Source organism: Dipodomys merriami, unplaced genomic scaffold (genome assembly GCF_024711535.1).
Source record: "Dipodomys merriami isolate MVZ:Mamm:240054 unplaced genomic scaffold, mDipMer1.0.p SCAF_252, whole genome shotgun sequence".
NCBI lineage: Eukaryota > Metazoa > Chordata > Mammalia > Rodentia > Heteromyidae > Dipodomys > Dipodomys merriami.
Window position 1 is genome coordinate 1,433,099 of NW_027203960.1, and position 23,718 is coordinate 1,456,816.

At 38.0% G+C, this 23,718-nt stretch overlaps 1 long non-coding RNA gene across 1 annotated transcript in view; it reads left to right on the forward strand.

Moving 5' to 3' along the window:
• Positions 1 to 302: 302 nt before the first annotated feature.
• LOC138836694 (uncharacterized) overlaps positions 303 to 23,718 on the forward strand; it is a 39,250-nt gene continuing 15,834 nt past the window's right edge. The window contains exons 1-2 of the long non-coding RNA XR_011375006.1: positions 303 to 345; positions 4,209 to 4,256. This is a non-coding gene — a long non-coding RNA (uncharacterized lncRNA). The remainder of the gene's footprint in view (positions 346 to 4,208; positions 4,257 to 23,718) is intronic.

Here is a 23,718-nt window from a genome sequence, read left to right on the forward strand (position 1 = left end):
CAAAAGGCTAGTGCTCTACCACTTAAGCCCACAGCACCACTTCTGGTTTTCTGGTGGTTCTTTGGAAATAAGAGTCTCAGAGAGGTTCCGGCCGGGGCTGGCTATGAACCATGATCCTCATATATCAGCCTTCTGTGTAGTTAGGATTAGAGTTCTGAGCCACCGCCACCCGACTTAATTGTAATTCTGACTTTTCTCTCTCTTTTCACAAAAACTGGTTGAATGGGTTCTGGAGGAGGGGCCCAGCATTCCCATATGGCTGGAATCCAAAGTGACCCTCTCATTCTGGAGGTGGGCTCTGGGTCACGAGCTGTCTCGCTTAGCCTGTTGAAACAGCTCCCTGAGGTAAGACCCACTGGGCCCTGGCTAGACTGTGAAATTCATTGTCCATCCAGCCTTACTGGACTTATTATATTGTATTGCTTTCTGCATCATTTTCTAGCACCTGGACAAACTTATGATACATACTTACGGAATGAAAATGTAATGCCTTCTTAAGAAATTCTCTTAGGGCTTGGGAATGTGGCTTCATGGTATGGTGATTGCCTAGCATGAATGAAACCCTGGGTTCAATTCCTCTGTAACACATAAAAAAGAAAAACACTGAAAGGAATGCTGTGCCTCAAGTGGTAGAGTGCTAGCCTTGAGAAAAAAAAAAGCTCAGGAATAATTCCCTACCACAGAGTTTAAGCCCCTGAACTGGCAAAAAATAGTAATTGGAAAATAAAGAAACCATACTTGAAATATATAATTGCTCCTTTCATACTGACACCTGACAATAGCCCCTAATTCATGTATTTTACTTATGTTAGGATACTGTGTTGAAAAAAGGTTTGTTCATTAAGTCACAGCAATTAATGCCAGGAATGTGCTTAGATGTTAGGTGAAGATTAATTCTGGAAATTCAACGATTCCAGGATTTTGTGTCATCACTGCTAATCACAAAGTGAAAATAGTCTAAGTGTGATTTTGAAAACTTTCTGGTCAGTTTTGGCACCAAAAAGGCAGAAGTTAATTAATAGTTGTGACAGAAAATAAGGAATAACTCCAGTTGGAAGGAAAAAATGATAGTAACTAAGTTTACCAGAAACTGGTCTAGAGAACCATTTTTGGTTACTGAAGATCTAGTTGTCAAGTAGGCTTTTCCTCATTGCCTTTAGCATTCTAAATCTCTTAGGCTAGTTCTTAATCTCTGCATGATAAATGTATCTCCTTCTATGCTGTTCTTTCATACCTTATCTCCTTTGTTTTCTAAAAATCTCATTCTTTCTACATTTCTCTATGAACATTTCCTGATACTAAATACACCTATACAGATGTCACAGGATGCTAATGTAAGGGTCCCATAGCTCATGAGTCATTAATGTAACAAAATGGAAAAGGAGGACATATTTACTGCTACCTCAATTTTTCTGAAAATCTACTATGTTATCATTTGGTTAAAAATTCCATTCTTTGTCTACACAGTGTCATTCAGTGCACATATATGCAAATATGAGCTGGGTGTTGGTGGTTTACACCTGTAATCCTAGCTACTCAGGAGGTTAAGACCAGAGGATTGTGGTTCAAAGCAAGCCTTGTCAGGAAAGTCCACGAGACCCTTATCTTCAATTAACCACCAGAAACCCGGAAGTGGTGCTGTAGCTAAAGTGGTAGTGTGCTCAACTTGAACTGAAGAGCTGAGGGACATTGCCCAGGATCAGAATTCAAGCCACACAACCAACAAAAAGTGAAATATGACTTTAAGTTTTCCCAAAAGGAACGACAAGATCAATAATCTTCCCAAGCAAAAAAATTAATTCCAAAATGATTCAGTGCACCTACTTTTGCTGAGTTATGTTATAGAATCTTTGCTGGACATATTCTCTAAAAACAAATCGTTTAGGGATACAGGTGGACCCATTGCAACAATGAGATGTATAAGTCATTATGTTGAAAAACGAACTTTACAACTTTGGTGGGGGGGGAGGATAGGGTGAGGGGAGAGGGGGTATGGGAATGGAAGGGAAGGGGAAACAAAGAAGAGGCAACAATGCTTGATAAGAAATGTGCTCGTTATCTTGCCTGTGTAATTGTAACTCCTGTGTACGGTATTCTCACAATAAAAAAAAGTCAAATACTAGCTTTCCAATAAACATCTAATATTTCTTCTTTGAAGAGACGTCTATACAGTTGATGTCACTTAGCATTACTCCTACGTGGAACACGAAGTATGAGGCCACTCCCTTTCTAAATCATGCTTGCTAATCACGCAACTTTGTAGACAGTAGAATGGAAGCATAATTCTGTTTCCAATGCAAATCAGATATAAGAGCATGGACTTAATTGGAAAAAAAGTCCATCCTGAGAGAGCAGGTATTATACTAGCCATCAACTGGTGGATAAGATCACATTTATTTTCTTTCCTTTACTTATATATTTTTTGTTGGTGGTGGTCTTGGCACTTGAACACAGGGCTGGGATCTGTCCCTCTGCTATTCAGCTCAAGCCTAATGCTCTATACTTGAGCCACAGTGCCACTTTTAATTTTCTTGTAGTTAATTGGAAAAAGAGTCTCTGGGACTTTCCTGTCCAGGCTGGCTTTTAACCCTATCCGAAGATCTCACCACCACCAAGCTTAGGATCACATTTCTAACAGTGTACACTCAGCATATGTAATGTGCATGTTCATCTATCTTTATATAAATTCTTTTTTTTAATTTAATTTTATTTTATTTGAGAACATACTGTACAGAGGGGCTACAATTACATGGGCAGGATAATGCATACATTTCTTACCAAGCATTGCAGCCTCCTCCTTTTTTTACCCTTCACCTCCCTTCCCCGCCTCCCCCCTCCCCCCACCCAATTATACCTCCCTCCCCCCCCACACCGACATTGTAAAGCTGGTTTTGACATGACATTTTGTACTTCTCATTGTTGCAACAGGTCCACCTGAATCCTTAAACGACTTGTTTGTCCCCATCTCCTCCACATGTTATACTGACATCAAATACAGTGAAAGCGGGGGTTACACTGTGGGGGAGGGACATACAAAGCAACAAAGAAAGAATCTTATAAATGCGTTAGAAACACATGCATGAAAGAAACGAAAACATTAAAATACATATTTAAGGGTTCATTTTCCTAACATCACATTATCTGACCTTTTCCGCTTGACTCATACCCATACTATATATTGCAAATAAGGGAAACCATGGGACCTATGCTTCTTTGGGCCTGGCTTACTTCACTTAATATAATTTTTTCCAAACCTTTCCATTTGTTAAAAATCTATGTTACACCTTAGCCTTTACACTCACAAAATATTTGTAATTTAAAATTTGATACTACTGGAGCAATACAACCTAAGAATGTAAAGTAGTCTGGGAAGTTCAGTTTGCATCCAGCCTGGGCAGAACAGTCTTTGAGAAACTATATATAATTAAGCAGCCAAAAGTTGGATTGGAAGAATGGCTCAACTATTGGAATACCAGTCATGAGCAAGGTTGCTGAATAAGATGTTGAGGCTTTACATACATACATGCAATCATACACATATATACAGAGGCACTTATATGTGCACAAATACACATATGAAGCAACTCTCAGAATATGTGGAAAAGTTAGAAAACAATAGAAAATATGTCCTGAGTAAGACTAGAATCAATTGATAATTTTTAATGTTAGAAAATCCTCAAGTGAACTTTCTTCAAAAAAGTTTAAGAATACTACATAGATAGGGACCAGAGATAGTAAGAGAGTCAAGTATTCATTATTAAAGGGATCAGATCCATGGAGGAATGAATCAGAGACTCCTGCAGGTTCATCTGAAAATATTCATATCCTGTGTCAAATGTTAGAACATCTTTGAAGAGTACATGAACACTCTCAGCAGTGCAGTGGATAATATTACTGGAGAAGTTCAGAATTGCTAGTCTGTATCTAGATTAAATAAACCAAGAATCTATGGAGGGGCAATGTGATACAAGGCTAGAATTCTAGCACTGAGATTAAGATAGGAGATTAGATAGTGGAATTACACAGTGATACCTTCCCTGGACCAGGTAGTATACTTTTGTCTTAATAAAATAAACCAAACAAGAAAGGAATACAAAGTTGGACGTTTGGGCTAATTTTGTCATTATGTTTTGAGAAGTCAAGTTTCCTATTGAAGTGCAACTCATATATAATCCTCAGTTGTGTTTTAAATGCACTCTTCATTACAGAACCTTAGATGCAAAATGGATCATGATTCCCATCCAAAATTTGAAAAAGTAAGTAATCATCACTCTGTTTGATTCCAAGGAAAGGATGAAGGATTACAAAAACTTAAGCCTGGGGAAATAGCAAAGTTAATCTAATGAAGGACTATGTAGATCTTGCTAAATTGGAGTTTAGATTTAAAATAAATACTTCGGTTTTGTTTGTAATTTCATATTCTATAAGATACTTACAAAATTCTTTTTAAGTACAGTGTTTAATTGACAAATTTACAAATGTTTCTTGCATTCTATTTGCCTAGAATATTCTTTCATAAGAGTTATAATTAGAACTCAGCTAATAGATAATTACAACACTTCATGTATAAAATGATAATGTGAATAATGTAGAGAGAGTTGCCAACAAATGGATGATATTAATTTATAAATTTAGAAAAAGGGCAATGTTTTTTTTGGTCCGGTAGTGGGGCCTGATCTCTGGGCCTGGGTGCTATCCCTCAGCTCTTCAGCTCAAGGCTAGCCCTCTACCACTTGAGCCACAGCACCACTTCCGGTATTTTTCATTTCCCTTATGTGGTGCTGAGGAATTGAACCCAGGGCCTCAGGCATGCAAGGCAAGCGCTCTGCCACTGAGCCACCTTCCCAGCCCGAAAAAGGGCAATTTTTTGAGGCTTTGGTATAACATGGTATGAAGAGAATAATTGTGTGACATCTTCTTTCTTCTAACTGTATGTAACACAGGAAGAAATTTCCCTTAATTACTTCCTCTGTATACAGTGAGAAAAATGCTAGGTTTGGGATTTGTTTTTATTTTTGTTTTTGTTTTATTGGTTTGTCCTAGGGCTTGAACTCTGGGACTGGACACTCTCTCTGAGCCTGTTTATTCTCAAGGCGTGTGCCCTACTATTTCAACCTCAGCTCACTTGTGTCTGTCTTTTGCTGAGAAGTTTATTGGAGATAAGAATCTAGGGAACCTTCCTGCCCGAGTGGGCTTTTGTCAACATCTATTGCGTTGGGGTCCCTGGGTAAGGGTAACGAAATCACCAAGACATAAGGGATGCAGAGTGCAAACAGCAATTGCCACTGAATGCTGTGCTTTATTGTCAGTGGTATTTAAAGACAAGCAAGCATGATCTTTGCCAAGATTTGGTCAGAAGACATTCACACAAAAATTTCAACAGATACATTTTTACTTGACCTATGAGACAATGTCTTGGTATTTTATTATCTAACCTATTTTAGAGCAAGCTCAAACCACTTCTTCAATATCAGGAAAATGCTTGACCAGCTGATTATCTATGCTTAAGCAAGCAGAAGAGCTACTTCCTCAGCTCCCAGGAGTCTGTGACATGTGTTTTGAGACAGGGAGAGAGAAAATTTTCCCTCTCTAGCCCGGCATCCAAGAGGTTTCTTAGTACTCAAACACAGCCCTCGGATAATCCTGAGGCCAGAGCCTGCATCATTCTGCCCCTTTAACATAGACCCTGAGTCTTCACAACTTTATTCTTTTTTCTTTTTTTTTTTTAAAGAATAGCTTTCCACAGCGTTATCATAGAAGCTTGCATTGGTTTCATAAAAATCAAATATAACAGTACAAGTGCAAACAAAATAAAAACAATCATGATTCCCATACTACTAGTAGTATTTAAAATGCTATGTTGTATTTCTTTCGGATCCAACCCTTCCGATTGTTTAATAAATGCATCAGCAATATTAGAAGCATCATCATTTGTAAATTGTTTACCAAAAATATCATGTACATTAAATTATAACTGAGCAATCAATTGAGCAGCTGTAGAATTTCCAGATAAATACTACTGTATTACATTCTAATCATGTATAGATTTATTATATTTTATATTAGTAATGCAAAAGGTAGTAAAATTCCAATCACATTTTAATAATAACTGTTTTTCCACAACCAATAACATTTTTCCTAACCATCCCACTGTCTGTTTAAGAATATTAATCTGGGGCTGGGAAGGTGGCTCAGTGGTAGAGCGCTTGCCTTGCATGCTCGAGGCCCTGGGTTCGATTCCTCAGCACCACATAAGCAAAATGAAAAAAGCTGGAAGTGGCACTGTGGCTCAAGTGGTAGAGCGCTAGCCTTGAGCTGAAGAGCTGAGGGACAGTGCCCAGGCCCAGAGTTCAGGCCGCACGACCGGACCCAAAAAAAAAAAAAAAGAATATTAATCTGTGTTTATATTAGAGCATCAATTTCTACCTGTGAGACCCACAATTCATGTGAATCCCAGTGCCATTCTTCCACAAAGTGCTTAGTTTGTAAGGAAGTGTATAGGGCAATTCCAGACACTGCAGCAACAGTGGTAATAGCAATTAAGTTTAAGATCACATATAATGGCTCCAATCATACGCTTTGTACGTTTTAGTAGTTTGGTAAAAAAATTCAATAACAACACTATCCAAAGGATTTTGGGACCATTCTCTTCCTAATTTAACAGGTAGCCAAATATGAGTTCTTTGTTGTAATATCATAGTACTATTACTGTCATTAAAATTAAGAGAGGAATTAATGCAAGAATACAGGCGACAAGCTACAGCAATAAGACAAGATGCAGAAAGAAAGGGGATCCAAATAGGGAAAGAAGTAAAAAAACTCTCCCTCTTTGCAGATGACATGATCTTGTATTTAAAGAATCCCATAGACTCCAGTCCCAAATGACACAAGCTGATTCAAAACTTTGGCAAAGTAGCAGGTTATAAAGTTAACCCCCCAAAATCAATGGCTTTTCTGTATGCCAACAATGAGAAAAGTGTGGCTGAAATTAGGAAAGCAACTCCATTTGTAATAGCCCCATAAAAAATAAAATACCTAGGAATTAACTTAACCAAAGAAGTGAAGGACCTCTATGATGAAAACTTTAAAATCTTGAAAAAGGAAATCAACACAGAACTTAAAAAATGGCAAAACCTCCCATGCTCCTGGATTGGAAAGATTAACATCGTGATAATGGCAATACTTCCCAAGGCTATCTACAAATTCAATGCACTAACTATCAAAATTCCACCCTCATTCTTCAAGGAAATAGAAGAGGCAATCCAAAAATTCATATGGAACAAAAAAGACCCCGAATAGCAAAAACGCTCCTCAACGGAAAGAACACTTCTGGAGGAATATCAATACCAAATTTCAAACTCTACTATAAAGCCATAGTAATCAAAACAGCTTGGTATTGGCATAAGAACAGACCTCAGGACCAATGGAATAGAATTGGAATCCCAGAAATGAACCTACAGACCTATAGCCATCTAATCTTAGATAAGGGAGCTAAAACAATAGAATGGAAGAAAGACAGCCCTTCAGTAAATGGTGCTGGCAAAATTGGTTAACTACATGTAGAAAACTAAAGCTAGATCCTTATATATCACCCTGCACCAGAATCAACTCCAAATGGATCAAAGAACTTGAAGTCAAAGCAGACACTCTGAAAACATTACAGGACGGAATAGGAGAAACCCTAGGTCTCCCTGGCTCAGGCTGAAATTTTCTTAATAAAGACCTGGAAACACAACAAATCAAAGAAAGTTTGGACAAATGGAATTGCATAAAGTTGAGGAGCTTCTGCAGAGCAAATGACATAGCTAGCAAGGTCAATAGAAAGCCCACGGATTGGGAGAAGATCTTTACTAGCCATAGAACGGACAAGGGTCTCATATCTAAAATATACTTGGAACTCAAAAAATTAAACCACCCAACAACAAATCCTCAAAGAAACAACTGCCCAATAAATAAGTGGGCGAAAGACTTAAAGAGAAACTTCTCTGAAGAAGAAAGAAGGATGGCCAATAGACACATGAAGAAATGTTCAACATCCTTAGCCATAAAAGAAATGCAAATCAAAACAACATTGAGATATCACCTCACTCCAGTTAGAACGGCAAAAAATCAAGAACTCTAACAACAACAGATGCTGGAGGGGATGTGGACAGAAAGGAACCTTACTTCATTGTTGGTGGGAATGTAAACTTGTTCAACCACTTTGGAAATCAGTATGGAGGTTCCTCAAACTACTTCACATAAAGCTCCCCTATGACCCAGCAATCCCACTTTTGGGCATTTCCCCAAATGTTTACAAACAAGACCACACTAAAGCTACCAGCACAACTATGTTTGTTGCAGCATTATTTACCATAGCTAAGATATGGAACCAACCCAGATTCCCCTCAGTAGATGAATGGATCAAGAAAATGTGGTATATATACACAATGGAATTCTATGCCTCCATCAGAAAGAATGACATTGCCCCATTTGTTATGAAATGGATAAACTTGGAAAAAATTATATTAAGTGAAGTAAGCCAGGCCCAAAGAAACATAGGTCCGATGGTTTCCCTTATTTGCAATATCTAGTATATTTATGAGTCAAGCAGATAATGTGATGTCAGGAAAATGAACCCTTATATATGTATTTTAATGTTTTTTTTCTTTCATGCATGTGTTTCTAATGCATTTAGAAGATTATCTCTTTGTTGCTTTGTATGTCCCTCCCCCACAGTATAACCCCTGCTTTCACTATATTTGATGTCAGTATAACTTGTGGAGGAGATGGGGAAAACCCAGTTTTTTAAGGATACAGGTGGACCTGTTGCAACAGTGAGAAGTACAAGTTGTCATGTCCAAAATGAGCTTTACAACATCGGTGCAGGGGGGGGGGGGGAGAGGGGAAAGAGAAGGATTAGGATGGGGGGGAGGGGAGGCTGGGAAGTGATGTGAAGGGTAAACAAAGGAGGAGGCTGCAATGCTTGGTAAGAAATATATGCATTATCCTGCTCATGCAATTGTAACCCCTCTGTACAGTATGTTCACAAATAAAATAAAATAAAATTATAAAAAAAAGAACACAGGCGACAATTAAAACAAAAAATAGTAGGAGAAAATGTAAAATTTACCACTAAAAATACATAAGGCAGAGGTACACAAGCAGTAACATCATAAGATTTGTACAAAGTAAAATTATAAGTGGATGCAGAGTTCGACGTCCCTGAAAACTATCCATTTGATAGCATCACGGGTTTCAGCACTGCTCTGACCTTCCAAATTGAGTCTGAAAACAGTGAGTACAGCCATGAAACCCAGCATGCATCTGCAATGCCTCCATCTCCCTAGGCCATCAGTCAATCTCCAGTAAGTGATCCATTAATGGCTTCCAGCATCCTAGTAACATTTGATAAATCACATCTGGTACTATTCCATTCTGAACATGTGTTAATAAACTGTCCAAAAGGTCCCTAATTAATAAAATTATTGAACACTTTTCCAAATGTCCCTCTACACTCTTGCCACACAAAAGGCTGATATTATAAATCAATATAAGTAAAATCAGGACACATAGGTAAGGATAACTTGCCATCAAAGGTGACACTTTCCCAGCTACTATTTATGGACCAAGTAGTTAATCGCTTCAGCTGTGTTCTAGAATTGGAAGTGCATTTCCCAGGTAAAACCCAATGTTGCCAATTCATAACTAAACATGGAGGAGGCCCCAGACAAACAGGCAAGGGATGAGTATAGTAAGTAAAATTTAAAAAGCTACCATCATCCTTATTGCAAAATGTCAAATTATTCCAAGGAGAGATTAAACAGCAGGAACATTATAGATGGTTATATCCATGTCTCCCCAAACAACAGGTTCCAATAAAGGAGGGTTAGGAACAAAAGCCCGAATAACTTACATTAGCATTAGCATGGACAGGGTTTACAGCAAGCAGGGCACACATGGCCAGAACAAGTTCTCAGCCACGACAGGTTTACCAGTGCATTGTAACATCTTTTGTCCTTCTCCAGTCAACTTTTTTACCTGTCCCCAGGTGGGCAGTGGGGATTTCTTCTTCCTCAACTGGTGGGGGATTCCTTGCAGGATATGGGGCTGTCCTCACTGGGCCGCGTCTGTATCCATTGTGCAGGAAGACAGTATTGTTTGCCATCCTGTGTAGACACAAAACTCTATCCTCATCCCTTATGTAATGTTCCTAGTTGCCATTCTGCTTTCAATGTAATCTTAATCTATGTGGGAGCATTTAAATAAGGTTTTTGTGATATTTGTTCAAAATGGCGCTCAGCTCTAGGTAAAATATCTCCTTGTGGTAAGTTAAAAACGTTAAGAACAAAAAGAGCTTGATGTAAAATTATTTTAGGATTTTGCATGGAAACCCACAAAATATCCATACCTTAATCCAACCTTTTCCTCCTTTTTAATTTTTTGATTTGTTGTTTTAGTGTGCAATGAACTCGTTCAATAATGGATTGTCTTGGGAGTTATATTCTATTCCGGTAATATGTACCACATCATAAAGTTCACAAAATCTTTTAAATTTGATACTTTTATAGGCTGATCCAATATCAGTCTTTATTTGGCAGGCACTCCCATAATGGCAAAAACTTCCAATAAGTGTTCTATTACATGGTTAACAGTTTCTCCCGTAAGGGCAAAACCCCAAATTTGGAATAAGTATCTATTGTAACATGTATAAAGGAAAAATGGCCAAAGGCTTGTACATGGATTATGTCCATTTGCCAGAGCTCCTTAGGTTGTAATCCTGAGGATTTACTCCAGCAGGTACAACTCTCAAATGCATTGGTCTGCAGATGGGGCACCTTTTTATAATTTGTTTACCTTGAGAATAAGGTATTTTATAATGCATATGTAAATGGCAATCATTTGTATGTAAATGAGCATGATCTTGTTTAGCAGAAGCAAAACTAATTTATCAACCTGATTATCGCCATATACAAGGTACCCAGGTAACGAAGAGTGAGCCCTAATGTGAGTTAGCACTTTGGCCTTATGTTGTTGCAGTAATGCTTGTAATTGTTTAAATAATTGGTTTAGCTGGGGTTTAGATGAATAAGGAACAGCAGTGACTATATTAGTCACAACCCCTACAGCATAGGCAGAATCAGTAACAATATTAACATCTCCCACAAAATCTTGTAACACCTTAATAATAGCAAAAAGTTCATTTTGTTGAACTGATGCTAAAGTAGTTGTTTGAACCCAATATGTATTTGTTGTCCAATAAACACTTTTTGTTTTGGAGCCATCTGTAAAAACAGTAAGAGCAGTGGAAATAGGGACCTTGGTAATTATATTATTAAATACAAATTGTTGTTTAAGCAAGCAATTCCACAATCTACCTTTGGGAAAATGATAGGAAAATTGCCCAGTAAATTTTACTAATGTAATTTATAGCATTTCAGACATGTTTAACAAATATTTTACTTGGTCTTTTGGCAAAGGAAGGATAATTTCAAATAAATCATACCCTGATAGGGTGAATACCCATTGCCTGGCCTGTTGAATAATAATTGCCAACTGTTGTTCATAAGGCATATTTTTTGTAAATCTATGCAGTGTATAAATCCATTCTAATGGTATCTCATTTTGTCCTATAATTCCTTTTGGGTGTTTCCATGTATCTAAAATATATAAATTTATGAGTTGATTTAGCGTTACTGGATGTAAAACCATTTATTTTATTCTCTGTTCTACAAATTGTACTTCTCTTTCAGCTTCCTTAGTTAAAGTTCTTTTGCTATGTAAATCAGGCTCCCCTTGTAACAATGAAAACAAATTATGTAATTGATAAGTAGGAATTCTTTTTTTTTTAATATTATTTTATTTTATTTGAGAACATACTGTACAGAGGGGCTACAATTACATGGGCAGGATAGATAAGTAGGAATTCTTAAGGCCAGTTCCATCCAATTAATATCTCATAGGAACTTTTGAAAATCATTTAACATATGTAATTGATCACGTCATAAAGATATTTTTTGAGGTGCGACTGTTTGTCTACAGACAACATATCCTAAATATTTTACCAACATGTCTTTTTGTATTTTTTCAGGTGCTATTATTAATCCAAATTCTTTAAATATAGATGGTAAGCACTGTAACACCATTTCTAATTCTGTCATATTTGGTCCTGCAACTAAAATATCATTCATATAATGAAAAATATAAATGTGAGGCCATTTTTGTCTAACAGATTTTAAGGCCTTATCAACATATATCTTATCAACATATAACACATAGTTGGAAAATTCACCATTCCTTGGGGCAACACCTTCCATTGGAAGCACTGATAAGGGCCTTGATGATTTATTTGTGGTAAAGAAAAGGCAAGTCTGTTACAATTTTTTTTTTTTTGTCGGTCGTGGGGCTTGAACTCTGGGCCTGGGCGCTGTCCCTCAGCTCTTCAGCTCAAGGCGAGCACTCTACCACTTGAGCTACAGCGCCACTTCTGTATTTCTGGTGGTTTATTGGAGATAGGAGTCTCACGGTCTCTCCTGCCCGGGCTGGCTTTGAACCGCGATCCTCAGATCTCAGCCTCCTGAGTAGCTAGGATTACAGGCATGAGCCACCAGCGCCCGGCCTGTTACAATTTTTTACATGTACAGGAATGGTAAAAAAGCAATCTTGTAAATCTATTACTATTATTGGCCAATTTTTAGGAAGCATTGCAGGCGATGGTAAACCAGGTTGTAAAGCCCCCATAGGGTACATGGATGCCTTTACTCCTCGTAAATCAGTCCGCAATCTCCATTTCCCTGACTTCTTTTTAATAACAAATATTGGAGAATTCCATGGTGACATAGAGGGCTCAATATGTCCGTTGGTTAACTGTTCTTCAACTAATTGATAAGCTGCTTCTAATTTTTCTTTCGATAAAGGCCATTACTCAATCCAAAGAGGTTCCTCAGATTTCCATAATATCATTATGGGCTCCATCTAAAAATGTTAAAATTGAATATGAGCTCCCCATTGTTCCAGTACATCTCTACCAATTATGTTAACTGGAACTTCCATAATATAAGGTTTAAGGACAGCTGTCTGTCTATCTTCTGAGGTTATAGTAACATACAACACTGCTTGTCCTATAAAATTTACAAGAGTATTGTTAACTCCTTTAATATTACAGGAGATTATTTTATATAATAAATGATTAGGCCATTCATGAGTGTTAATAATTGTAATATCTGAGCCAGTATCTATTAGTCCTGTCAATATCTTTTCCTGAATATTAATCTTAATCTTAGGTGCATTTTAGTAATATGAGTAGTCCAAACACATTTTTGTTGGTTAATACTTCCAAATCCCCCAATGTGGGCTTTAAATGACTTTCCAATAGATATCTATGGTAATAACAAAATTTGAGCAATTCGTTCTCCCTTTTTAAAGGAATTATCTGCAGAAGCTGACATTAAAATTTTTATTTCCCCAATATAGTCAGCATCAATAATTCCTAAATGTACTAAAACTCCTTTTGTATTAAGACTGGATCTACCGGTCAATAGGCCAAATGTTGCTTCAGGTAAAGGCCCATAAATTCTGGTAGGAATTTTTTGTGGCTTATCACCACCTTTCAAAATAAAATCTTTTAAGGCTGGTATGTCCACTGCGGTGCTGTGGGCTGTGGCAGGGACGAGGGAAAAGTTGGTTGGCTGCCCTCGGTTATTAATCCTGGACTCCCGGGCTAGCCCGATGGAGAGTTTCCCTGCATAGGGTAAGCATATTTTATAGGAATTCCTTTATTGTCTCTTTTTGCTCTACACTCCCTTTCTCAGTGCTTCCCCTTTTCACACTTAGGGCAAATTCCACGTCTTCTCTTGTTAACATCAGTAGCCTTTTTTAAATTTTTCTTTATATGTCCCATTTGACCACATCCAAAACACTTTAGATTAGAGGGCTTGTTTGCATAGCATGCCAGGTAGTGGCCATAGTTTCAGCAAACACCTGCATAGGCCTGGATTCAGATGTAAAGTCTTTGCAGGCCCTTAAATATGTATTCACATCCCCAGATTCTTTAATAGGCAATAGGGCTCATCTACAGTCCTCATTAGTATTCTCATAAGCCAACACGCGCAGCAGTTGTTGCCATGCAGCCTCTCCCACAACAGTACGTTCCAAGGTCAATTTCAATCGTGATAAAAATTCAACATAGGGTTTACTAGGTTTTTGAATTACTTTAGTCCAAGAGACATAATGCTCTCCTACCGGTGGAATCCTTTCCCATGCCTCAATACCTATGTCTCTTAACTGCTCATGGATTTCTTCAGGAGAGTTTACTTTTATATGAGCATCCGCATATTGTTCTGTTCGACCTAACATGGGAAAGGTGTGGATTACTGCTCTGTGCATTTTGTCTAGCCCTTTTTGTACATAACTCAGTAAACCACATTTGCCATTGTAGGTGTTTAGGTTTCTTAAGCAAGGCTCTACAAAGCATCTTCCAATCCATGGGAGCAAAATTATTGTAATGTCGGGCAAGCCCATTAAGCAATTCCTTAACATAATGAGACTGAGGACCATACAACTGCCTTCTTAAGTTTACCAATATCATAAACAGCAACACTTTCATATCTGGCTGGTTGAGCTATACCATTCATAGGGGGTGGTTGAATTACAGGATAAGAAAAAATAGGCATTTCATCATCAAACTCACTGTCTGAGCCCTCTGTTTTGGGAGGGAGTGATGCTTTAAATATTGCATCAGCCAGTTGAGGAGCCGAAGGCTGCTTTACTTTCACTTTCTCAGGTTCTCCATTCACTCTGCTAATTTCCAACTCCATATGTTGTAATCTTGATAAAATCAATTCCATTTGCTCAGACATTTTATTTATACTTTCAGTTTATTCTTTTTCAGCCTTTAGCTCTTGTTTTTTCTCTGTTAATTGCAATGCATCCTTATCTATTGCATCTTTAACCTCAGAGTCCAATTGTAAATCTACAAAAGAAGGGGGGAACTCTTTCTTTACATCTGCTATTAATCTTTCCTCATTCAAAGCTTTAAAAAGGGTATGTAAAATAGCCCAAATGGACAAAAATATAATAGCAATCTTTTCCCATTCTCGAACAGCTCTTTCTACATTATTCTTTACTCGGAGAACCAAGGATTCCATTCCCTAACTACATTAATACACATTTCTATATCATAAGAAGACATATTTACAGCATAAGCAGCAAGTAAATGATTAAGCATATGTAAGTACAGAGTAGATTTAACTTGTCCCATCACCCTGTAATTAAAAGTACTTTCCTGAATATCCTTTCCTGAATTCAACAATGCAGGGTCCCTGTTTGGGCGCCAATTGTAACAAGCAAGCATGATCTTTGCCAAGATGTGGTCAGAAGACATTCAAACAAATATTTCAACAGATACATTTTTACTTGACTTTTGAGATAATGTCTTGGAATATTATTATCTAAACTATTTTAGAGCAAGATCAAACCACTTCTCCAATCTCAGGAAAATGCTTAACCAGGTGTTCATCTATCCTTAAGCAAGCAGAAGAGCCACTTCCTCAGCTCCCAGGAGTCTGTGACATGTGTTTTGAGGTAGGGAGAGAGAACATTTTCCCTCTCTAGCCCGCAATGCCAAGAGCTTTCCTAATACTCAAACACAGTTCTCAGATAATCCTGAGGCCAGAGCCTGCATCATTCTGCCCCTTCAACATAGACGCTGAGTCTTCACAGTCTTTGAACTGCAATCTTCCAATCTTTGCATCCTGATTATCTATGATAGGTAAAAAAGTATAAATATAAATAATATTTGTAAGAATACCAGTGAAGGAAAAATGATACAACCCTATTTATAGTGGTGTTCTTTTCAGAATATATTGGGCATCACATTAGCAGAGGTACAGTGTATTTTCACAATGGACATAAGCTATTTTTGAAGTAAATTAAGGGAATTTTGAGGTGCACCCTACAAGTTGGAAACTGGTGCGCTAGGATCACTTTATGGCATAAATTTTGTGATTGATGGTCATAGAAATAATAGCTTAATCTGATAAACAACTGCTTAATCTTGAAGAATTAATTATAAGATGCTTCATAGTTTTATCCCATATCAGAATGTGGCTCTTTTCCTGTTCACATTTCAGTCTGTAACACCCCATTGGAAACTGCATCTACTGCAGAATTAAATAACATGCAAACAGGTTCAGAATTTGAAAATGAGTATTTATTAGTCATAAGAATTTTGAAGAACACATACATTCTGTCTTCTTAACAACTTATTTACTTTTAAAAGTTATGGGATTTCATAGAATTAAACTGTTTTCTGTTTTAGTATTACAAAGTACTATATTTATTTTATTTTCAAAATATTGTGAAAAAAAAATTTTTTTTAATTGTATTTTATTTTATTTGAGAACATACTGTACAGGGGGGCTACAATTACATGGGCAGGATAATGCATACATTTCTTACCAAGCATTGCAGCCTCCTCCTTTGTTTACCCTTCACTTCCCTTCCCCTCCTCCCCCCTCCCCCCACCCAATTTTACCCCCCTCCCCCCACCCAATTATACCCCCCTCCCCCCCCACACCGACATTGTAAAGCTGGTTTTGACATGACATTTTGTACTTCTCATTGTTGCAACAGGTCCACCTGAATCCTTAAACGACTTTTTGTCCCGATCTCCTCCACATGTTATACTGACATCAAATATAGTGAAAGCGGGGGTTACACTGTGGGGGAGGGACATACAAAGCAACAAAGAAAGAATCTTATAAATGCGTTAGAAACACATTCATGAAAGAAACGAAAACATTAAAATACATATTTAAGGGTTCATTTTCCTAACATCACATTATCTGACCTTTTCCGCTTGACTCATACCTATACTAGATATTGCAAATAAGGGAAACCATGGGACCTATGCTTCTTTGGGCTTGGCTTACTTCATTTAATATAATTTTTTCCAAACCTTTCCATTTCCTAACAAATGGGGAAATGTCATTCTTTCTGATGGAGGCATAGAATTCCATTGTGTATATATACCACATTTTCTTGATCCATTCATCTACTGAGGGGCATCTGGGTTGGTTCCATATCTTAGCTATGGTAAATAATGCTGCAATAAACATAGTTGTGCTGGTAGCTTTAGTGTGGTCTTGTTTGTAAACATTTGGGTAAATGCCCAAAAGTGGGATTGCTGGATCATAGGGGAGATCTATGTGAAGTCTTCTGAGGAACCTCCATACTGCTTTCCAAAGTGGTTGAACAAGTTTACATTCCCACCAACAATGAAGTAAGGTTCCTTTCTGTCCACATCCCCTCCAGCATCTGTTGTTGTTAGAGTTCTTGATTTTTGCTGTTCTAACTGGAGTGAGGTGATATCTCAATGTTGTTTTGATTTGCATTTCTTTTATGGCTGGGGATGTTGAACATTTCTTCATGTGTCTATTGGCCATCCTTCTTTCTTCTTCAGAGAAGCTTCTCTTTAAGTCTTTCGCCCACTTATTTATTGGGCAGTTGATTCTTTGAGGATTTGTTGTTGGGTGGTTTAATTTTAGATATGAGACCCTTGTCCGTTGTATGGCTAGTAAAGATCTTCTCCCAATCGGTGGGCTTTCTATTGATCTTGCCAGCTATGTCATTTGCCCTGCAGAAGCTCTGCAATCTTATGCAATCCCATTTGTCCAACCTTTCTTTGATTTGTTGTGCTTCCAGGTCTCTATTCAGAAAATTTCGACCTGAACCAAGGAGACCTAGGGTTTCTCCTATTCCATCCTGTAATGTTTTCAGAGTGTCTGCTTTGAGTTCAAGGTCTTTGATCCATTTGGAGTTGATTCTGGTACAGTTTTCTACATGTAGTTAACCAATTTTGCCAGCACCATTTACTGAAGAGGCTGTCTTTCTTCCATTCTATTGTGTTAGCTTCCTTATCGAAGATTAGATGGCTATAGGTCTGTAGGTTCATTTCTGGGTTTTCAATTCTATTCCATTGGTCCTGAGGTCTGTTCTTATGCCAATACCAAGCTGTTTTGATTACTATGGCTTTATAGTAGAGTTTGAAATTTGGTATTGATATTCCTCCAGCAGTGTTCTTTCCGTTGAGGAGCGTTTTTGTTATTCGGGGTCTTTTATTGTTCCATATGAATTTTTGGATTGCCTCCTCTATTTCCTTGAAGAATGAGGGTGGAATTTTGATAGGTATCGCGTTGAATTTGTAGATAGCCTTGGGAAGTATTGCCATTTTCACGATGTTAATCTTGCCAATCCAGGAGCATGGGAGGTTTTGCCATTTTTTAAGTTCTGTGTTGATTTCCTTTTTCAAGATTTTAAAGTTTTCATCATAGAGGTCCTTCACTTCTTTGGTTAATTTAATTCCTAGGTATTTTATTTTTTGTGGGGCTATTACAAATGGAGTTGCTTTCCTAATTTCAGCGACACTTTTGTCATTGTTGGCATATAGAAAAGCCATTGATTTTTGGGGGTTAATTTTATAACCTGCTACTTTGCCAAAGTTTTGAATCAGCTTGAGTAATTTGGGAGTGGAGTCTATGGGATTCTTTAAATACAAGATCATGTCATCTGCAAAGAGGGAGAGTTTTATTTCTTCTTTCACTATTTGGATCCCCTTTATGTCTGCATCTTGTCTTATTGCTGTAGCTAGGCATTCTAATACTAGATTGAAGAGAAGTGGAGAGAGTGGGCATCCTTGTCTTGTTCCTGAGTTAAGAGGAAATGGCTTTAGTTTTTAACCATTGAGTATAATGCTGGCTGTAGGTTTGTCATATACAGCCTTTATTTTATTGAGGAATGTTCCATGGATTCCTAATTTTTCCAGAACCTTCATCATAAAGGGGTGTTGGATCTTGTCAAATGCTTTTTCTGCATCTATTGAGATAACCATGTGGTTCTTATTCTTGCTCCTGTTGATGTGATGAATAATATTAATTGATTTGCATATATTGAACCAGCTTTGCATCCCTGAAATGAATCCTGTTTGATCATGGTGTATGATTTTTTGGATGAATTGTTGAAGTCGATTGGCCAAAATTTTGTTGAGAAGTTTTGCATCAATGTTCATCAAAGAAATGGGTCTATAGTTCTCTTTCTTTGATGAGTCCCTGCCTGGTTTTGGGATGAGGGTTATGATGGCTTCATAGAATGTGTTCGGTAGTGAGCTTTCTCTTTCAATTGCATTGAAGAGTTGGAGGAGTATTGGTGTGAGCTCTGCTTTGAAGGCCTTGTAAAATTCCGCTGTAAAACCATCTGGTCCTGGACTTTTCTTAGCTGGGAGGTCTCTTATTGCTGTTTCTATTTCAATGCTTGATATGGGCCTGTTAAGCTGGTTTAACTCATCTTGGTTTAGTTTTGGCATGTCAATATTTGCTAGGAAAAGGTCCATTTCTGTCAAGTTCTCAAACTTATTAGCATAAAGTTTTGAGAAGTATCCCCTAATAATGTTCTGAATCTTGGTTGTTTCTGTGGTAATGTTTCCATTCTCATCTCTGAGTTTATTAATTTGGGTGTGTTCTCTCCTTTTTCTGATAAGGTTTGCTAAGGGTCTGTCAATTTTGTTAAGTTTTTCGAAGAACCAACTCTTTGTTTTGTTGATTCTTTCTATAGTTTTTTTGGATTCTAATTCATTTAATTCTGATTTAATTTTGATTATTTCTTTCCGTCGACTGGATTGTGGTTTATCTTGCTGCTCTTTTTCAAGGAGGTTTAGATGTGTCATTAAATTGTTAGTTTCAGATCTCTCCAATTTGTTGATGTAGGAGCTCAGAGCTATAAACTTGACTCTGAGTACTGCCTTTGCTGTGTCCCAGAGGAGCTGGTAATTTGTGTGTTCATTTTTGTTGAATAGCATGAACATTTGAATTTCCTTTCTAATCTCTTCCATGACCCACTCATGATTCAGCAGTGTGTTGTTCAGCCTCCATGTGATACCGGACTTTCTTTGGTGGCTTTTGGTGTTGAGAACTAATTTTATTCCCTTGTGGTCAGAGAGAATGCAAGGTATAACTTCAATGTTTCTGAATTTAGACAAGTTTGCTTTGTGGCCTAAAATGTGGTCTATTTTAGAAAACGTTCCATGTGCTGCTGAGAAGAACGTGTATTCTGTTGCTGCTGGGTGAAATGTTCGGTAAATATCTGTTAAGTCTAGTTGATCTATGCAGCTGTTTAGATCTGCAGTTTCTCTGTTGAGTTTTGCCGAGTTGATCTATCTAGTGGGGAGAGTGGTGTGTTAAAATCCCCAACAATTAATGTCTTTGGATCTATATGGGATTTGAGGGAAAGTAGTGTTTCTTTGATAAATTTGGGTGCTCCATTGTTTGGCGAATAGATATTTAGAATTGTAATATCCTGCTGAAGGAGAGATCCTTTAATTAGTATGTAGCGACCTTCTTTATCTCTTCTCACGAATTTTAGTTTGAAGTCTATTTTATCTGATATTAGGATTGCAACTCCCGCCTGTTTATGAGGGCCGTTTGCTTGGTAGATTTTGTTCCAGCCTTTAACTTTGAAAATATGTTTGTTTTTACACACAAGATGTGACTCCTGCAGGCAGCAGATAGAAGGGTCTTGTTTTTTAATCCAATTAGACAGTCTATGTCGCTTAATTGGAGAGTTCAATCCGTTAACGTTAAGACATAGGACTGAGAGGTATTTGGGGGTTCCTGCCATGTTATCCACCTTCTTGGGGGCTGTGAAAACTGGGTTCTTCCTAAGGTTCTTGGATTCTCAGTTTGGGTGCAGTTTCTTGGCCTTTGTTGGTTTTCTATGTGTAGGACATCTTTAAGAATCTTTTGCAGGGCTGGTTTGGTGGAGATGTATTGTTTCAATTTTTCTTTGCTATGGAAGGTTTTTATTTGGCCTTCAGTTATGAAGGAGAGTTTAGCTGGGTACAGTATTTTTGTTTGATAGTTGTTTGTTTTTAGGGCATGGCATACGTCATTCCAGGCTCTTCGTGCTTTGATTGTCTCTGCTGAGAAATCTGAGGTGATTCTAATTGGTTTCCCTTTATAGGTGATTACCCTTTTCTCCTTGACAGCTTTAAGGATCTTTTCCTTGGTGTGGGTTGATCCTGTCTGGATTATAATGTGACGGTGGGATGTCCTATTCTGGTCTGGTCTATTTGGGGTTCTAAAAGCTTCTTGTATCTGAATAGGCCTATCTTTTTGTATGTTTGGGAAGTTCTCTGGTAGGATCCTGTTAAACAAATTTCCTAGACCATTAACTTCTGTTTCTAGGTGCTCCTCTACACCCATTATCCTTAGATTGGGCCTTCTGATGGTGTCTTCCAGGTGTTGGATAGACTTATCATATTTCTTGGACTTGTCTTGGATGGTTGTATGTTCTTTCTCTGTAATATCTATGCTGTCTTCAATCCCTGAGATTCGATCTTCTGCATGGTCTAACCTGCTGTCGAGACTCTCTACTTTGTTTTTTATCTCTTTTCCTTCTAATTGGTCAGCTTTGATGGTTTCAAGTTCTTTGTTGAAGCTCTGTTTTAGGTCTTGTATGATTTTCTTTACTTCCTTAATTTGGTGTTCAGTGTTTGTTCTCAAATCACTTAGGTGATTGGTTATGGTTTCTTTGGACTCCCATTCCTTCTGTTGGGTTCCATTCAGCATTCCCTTTGTGGTCTCCCTGACTTCCTTCAGCTCTTTGTTAATGGATTCCATGAATGTCTTTAGTGATCTTTGTGTATTCTCTACCTGGTCTCTTAATTCGTGAATTACTCTTTGATTAGTTTCCTCCCTTCTGTGGGATTCCTGCAGTTCTCTTTGAGTGTTCTCTGCCTGCTCACGCCATTCCTCCCTTTCTCTTTGAGTATTCTCAAGTTGTTCACGCAAATCCTGTATCAGTTTTTGAGAAGCTTCCTCACGCTTATGATATTCCTGTATAAACTTCTGGGATGCCTCCTCTCTCTCCCTATCACGCTCATACAGAGTCCTTTGTACATTGTCAAACTTCTCATTTATCATGTTTGCTATTAGTGTTTGTAGAGCTATTTGGGAACTCTCCTTTGGATTATTCTTTATCTGTTCTAATCCCTGATTATCAAGGTTGGGAATTGAGATACCCGAATTTGCCATTTTTCTTGTGTTTTTCCGGCTTACTCGGCCCATTTGAGATAAAGATTGCACCAGTTTTGTGCTAGAACACTATCTTAAGGCAACCATCAACCAAAGTTTGCATTTGTACAGTCAATAGTCTACAGATACAATCTAGTTCAACAGATACATCTATTCAACATCAAACGACTATATGTTAAAGGACTTCGAACCGCAGAAAAGAATTTGGAAAACCAGAAATTATTAGGACTAGGGAGAGATGTGGGTAAAAAATAGGAGTAGATTGGTGTGGGGAGGCACAGGGAGAGTTAACTATGTCCTAATCACAGTGCAGGAAATGAGTTGGGTAGGATGCAAGTAGAGAGAGAGAGAGAAAGAAGAGACGGAAAGGGGAATAAAGAGAGACCAGAAAAAGAATAGAAACGTAAAAATTAATGTTATTATAGAGATTAAAAGACCGTCTATTTAGAGTGGAATGTGAATATGTTCAGAGAAGGGGAGGGACATAGAGGAGATGTGAAAAGCTTTAAGGATGGGAACGGGAGAAGAAATGATCAGAAGTTCAGTAGAGCTAGATAAAAAACAAAAAGATAATTAAGAAAGAAAGAAAAAGAGAAAGAAGACAAGAAAAGAAAGGAAAACTCTTATTCACATATTCCTAAAATAAAAATTATAAGATGAGAAAAAAAAAAGGTTACTGGAAAACAATTATTTTTTCAGAAGAGGCAAAAATTAAAGATTAATAAAAGTTTTAGAAGGGAAAAAATTTATATATATATATATATAAGGTAACAAAAAACAAAAAACAAGCAAAAAAAAAAGAAAAGAAGAAGAAGAAGAAAAAAAGAAAAAAAAGAAAAAGAAAAAAAAAGAAAAAAAGAAAAAAAAGTCTTTTGATTTTTTTTTTTGGGGGGGGGAGGAGTAGGAAGAATCCTGTATCTCCCTTTTGTCTGCAACCAGTCTCTTGTTGGAGTCTCTGGTCAGCTTGATGTCCTGTGGCTTGATTGGTTTCTTAAGTCAGTTGGTTGGAAGAGGCAGAAAAATGCTCTGCTTTACCCAAGATTTTGAGATCCCCCTCCCAGGTTAGTTTTCTGGGAGGGTGGTCTGCTTTGAGAGTCACAAAAGAGGGGGATGTGGTGATGAGGCTAGGTTCTGGGTAGAGTTGAGGCCTTTCAATAAACAGTAGCTTTTCCCTCGGGCTATTTTGTGATAAAGCTCACAGTGCCCAGCCTGGAGCCATTCTCAGGCTTTCTGTTTTTCAATTGATTGTCGAGGCTGCTAGAGGGAGGGGCAGCCTCTGGCTCTGCTTACCCAGTGAAGTAAGGCACTCCGATGGCTGGCGCCTGAGCTGGGTGGCTTTTCCCTGGATGGAGCTGAGTCTGGCAGGTCACTTCGCCGTTAAGTTCTTGTGACTTGCTAAATGACTCATTTTATTCCAAGGCCTGAGCTGGAGCTAGCAGCTCCTCCGAACTTTGTCGGTATCCAAGATGGAGATCACCGGTGCTGGGGGGGGAGGGGTGGCCTTCCCTCCTCTGCTCCCTGAAAAGGAGTGAGGATGTCGGGCTTGTACTCAGGCCGAGTCTTGGATCCTGGGTCGTCTCTGGTCTGCAAACAGCAGGATGAAGATGTTCGCTCCTTGTCGGTTCTTGTTGGTGTTGAGTAGAATCCGCTCGTC